Raw genomic sequence first — 4,275 nt, 5'->3', positions numbered from 1 at the left:
TTATCCGAAAAAGAAATGTGCAAATGAAGATACAAGGCAAAACTAGACTTGTAACTCAAGGTTTCCCACAAAGACCAGAAATGAATTATGAGAAAAACTTATCCTTATGTAATGGATACAATTACTTATTAGATACTTAATCAACCTGGTAGTTACTTAAATGCATCTCATGGATGTTGTTACTACTTATCTATATGGATCACTTGATAGTGATATATATGAATATACCTAAATGGTTTATGGTATCATAAGCATCTAATGCAAAACGCAAGGGAATGTATTCCATTAAATCACAAAGATTTTTAAATGGGTTTATCCAATCGGGACGTATGTGGTATAACCGATTAAATGACTACTTGATAAGAAAAAGGTATACATATAAACTTATTTGCACGTGTGTTTTATAAAAACAATGTTCGGATATGTGATCGTAGTTGTTGATGTCAATTATCTTAAATAAAGAAATCTATGAAGCCATTCAACTTTTAAAGAAAGATTTTGAAATGAAAAAAAATAAGTATTACATTGATTTACGTATTGTGCATATGACTAATGACTTACTTAATACATCAAACAACTTATACCGAAAAGATTTTAAAACATTTTAATATAAACAAGACAAAAATCATTAAGTACTCCTATGGTTGTTAGATCACACAATATTGACACTGATACATTTCGTCCCCGTGAAGATCATGAAGATCTTCTTGGATCAGAAATTCTATATTTTAGTGCAATTGAGGCTCTTATGTATCTTATAAATTGTACAAGACCTGACATTTCTTTTGCAGTTAATTTGTTGGCAAGTTTCAGCTCAACTTCTACCAAATGACAATGGAATGGGATCAAACACATGTTTCGATACCCTTGTGAAACTGCTGATTTAAAATTATTTTATTCTAACGCTTCAAAACAAGTTTTGGTTGATTATGTATATGCAGGTCATTCATCAAATCTTCATAAAGATAAATCTCAAACTCGGTATGTATTCCTAAATGGAGGTACCACAAAATCATGGCGTTCTTAAAACAAACACTTGTTGCAACATCGGCAAATCATGACGAAGTGATTGCATTATATGAAACTACTAAAAAATGTGTTTGGTTGAGATCAATGACATAAATCGTTATTGATTCTTGTGGACTAGAACGCTATAAAAGACCAACAACTATCTTCACCAACAATTATATATGAAGATAATGCAGCTTGCATAATACAAATGAAAGAAGGGTATCAAAAGTGAATATAAATGCTGACGAGGCACCAAAGTCAGACGGTCTAAACGGTCATAAGTTTGATGGAAAAGAATGGTATGTTGGTAAGGCTCAGAAAAAACTGAAAGGGAATAGGAATTGAATCGAGGGTTTGAGCAAACCATGAAGGAGACTGTAGACAAATCACATGGGATAAACTTGTACATAAAAGATTTAGATGATACAATTTCAGATGAAAACCTTAGATTCTTCTCATATACTCAAGATCTCGTAAAAGACAACCAGATTAAAATGAGATACGTTCAATCAACAACTCTGCTGATCTTTATACCAAAGCACTGTCAACCGCTGTTTTCAGAACACACGTTCACAATATTGGCATGAGGCATGTTCAAACGATGTAACAGCTCAGCGATGTCTACTTGAGGGGGAGTCAACTCTATGCTGCACTCTTTTTCCCTTGGCTAAAGTTTTTATCCTACTGGGTTTTTCTTTAGCAAGGTTTTTAACGAGGCAGTACTAGCTGCTCTATAATGAACTAAAATTGTCATTCAAGGGGGAGTGTTGTAATATGCTAAAGTCAATATTGGATCACAACTATTTCACCTAACATAAATGATTGAAGAGTGCGGATGTATAGTACAATTTTAGTAGTATAAATATGCACTCAGTTGTAAAGGATATGGTGCACATTCATCATTCAATAATATCTTTACTCCCTTATTTTTTCTTTATTAGTAATCACAAATTGAGCAATGGGCTACTAAGGTAGTTATGAACTCCTAAATTTATAATAAGACCCTAAAATTTCAATTTTGGCAGCCTATTTTTTGTGTGTTAGGGTATTTTTGTAATCAAACAATTCAAAGTTAGGATTATGAGGTCATTAGCAAGATTAGGAAGAAATGAAGGGCTAAGATCAAAGATGGTTAGTTAAATGGATGGCTAAGATTAGTTTATGCTCCTTAAAAAGACCTATTTTTGCTTTTGTTATTATATATAGTACAGATAGATAGATGTATTGTGAGTGGTACATTATATTAATTAATTGATTTATGTGAGTCCAATGTGGTTGTGAAGAGATATGTCATTGATACTAGTGTAAATGGGTGGGTTAGTGATGAGAAAGAAATGATGAGGTGGCGTTAATGTGTCACAATGTAATTGTTTGACAGGTGTCATGGATAAGAGTATATATTAAGATACTAGTTATTAGGCCCTTCATATTATTGCTTTCCAAAAAAAAAAAAAAAATCATCGTTTTAGAATTTACATGTTTTTAATTGATCTACATTTATATAAGTATAATACTCCGTATACAACTTGCATATTACTCTCTTCATCCCATTACAACTGTCCACTTACTTTTTACACAACGTTTTAGAAAATTCTACTAACTTCATTCTCTACCAATCAAAAATCTTCTCTCTCTAGAGTCACTTCTTTCCATTGGTTCAAATATAAAGTGAACATTTGAAATAAAACATCCCAAAATGGAAATATGGACACTTGAAGAGGGACGAAGGGAGTATAAGTAGGGATGAAATCGGGTCGAGTTTGGGCCGGGTTTAGGTGATCCCAGACCCGAACCCGATTAAGAAACCACGTCCCAAACCTGAACCAATACCCCATCGAGTCCCCATTTATTTACTAAATGTTTGGTTTTTGGTTTCCCCAAGAGTAAACGACGATTCCCATTGACTTTATGTCTATATACTTTATTCTAAATGATAGCCAATACCATAAATAGAAGTGTATATGCAAAAAGACGCGATCTACATGCATGCTGCTAGTGTAGACACTCAACCAAATTTAATTCATTTCCTTATCTACTAAATGTCACAAAAATTTTTACTAAATGTCACAAAAATTTTGCTAGTTTTATATTGTAATGGATGTCGTTTTGTACAGGGAAGAGTTAAATGTCACAAAAATTTTGGTAGTTTTATATTGTAATGGATGGCGTTTTGTACAGTGAAGAAATGAGTCAAATGAGTTATAGTGAAGGGGCAAAAAATGTAACTTTTGAGGGTGAAAATTGTAGTGAAGGATAACTGGGGAGGGCCAAAATATAATTTTCCAATTAAATATAATAATTATTAATTAAAACCCACCTAATTTTTAACCGAGATTTATCTTTTTTATCGCCACGAGTTAGATTTTTCCGTCATCACCATTCAACTAGAAATAATTTTATGAATAAAACACGGCTAATTATATTTAAAATGGAGCTATTTTTTTTTAAAAAGATACATTTTGGATATATATATATATATATATATATATATATATATATATATATATATATATATATATATATATATATATATATATATATATATATATATATATATATGGGCAGGTTCAAACGAGAACCACTAAAAAGGCGAGAACTGCGAGAACTATTTAATTTAATAGTTTTTATGCGTTTAAATGCAACAAATTACATGCAAATGTTAATTAATGCACATATCATTAACAAACATATGTTCATTAGCTCAAATTACATGTTAAATTGTTAATTATATGAAACTGTTCACATGTTCTGAAACAAATATGCACATGTGAACTAGAAACTACATATTTAATTATATAGGTAAAATATAAGTGTTTTTCAACTATTTTATGTTCATTCATACCTTCATCAAGGTTTATATGTGATTCAATCTAGTTACATGTGAAAATCTTTATAAATCTAAAGTTCTCGCAGTTCTCGTCTTTTTAATGGTTCTCGTTTGAACTTTTGGCTACATATATATATATATATATATATATATATATATATATATATATATATATATATATATATATATATATATATATGTGTGTGTGTGTGTGTGTGTGTGTGTGTGTGTGTGTGTGTGTGTGTGTGTGTGTGTGTGTGTGTGTGTGTGTGTGTGTGTGTGTGTGTTGACTATAGCAAGTGGTAAGTTCATGATTTTGTAAGGGAAAAAATATGGGATCCAGTCCTCCCGGCTCCTTTTATTTCCTTTTTGTTCGCAATTTTTTTTGTTAGTTCTAGATCAATATTAGTGTCATAAAAGATGTTAAAACGTTCACC

The sequence above is a fragment of the Rutidosis leptorrhynchoides genome, chromosome 11, assembly GCF_046630445.1.
Source record: "Rutidosis leptorrhynchoides isolate AG116_Rl617_1_P2 chromosome 11, CSIRO_AGI_Rlap_v1, whole genome shotgun sequence".
In the NCBI taxonomy this organism is placed as follows: Eukaryota; Viridiplantae; Streptophyta; class Magnoliopsida; order Asterales; family Asteraceae; genus Rutidosis; species Rutidosis leptorrhynchoides.
This window is presented reverse-complemented; position numbering follows the sequence as displayed.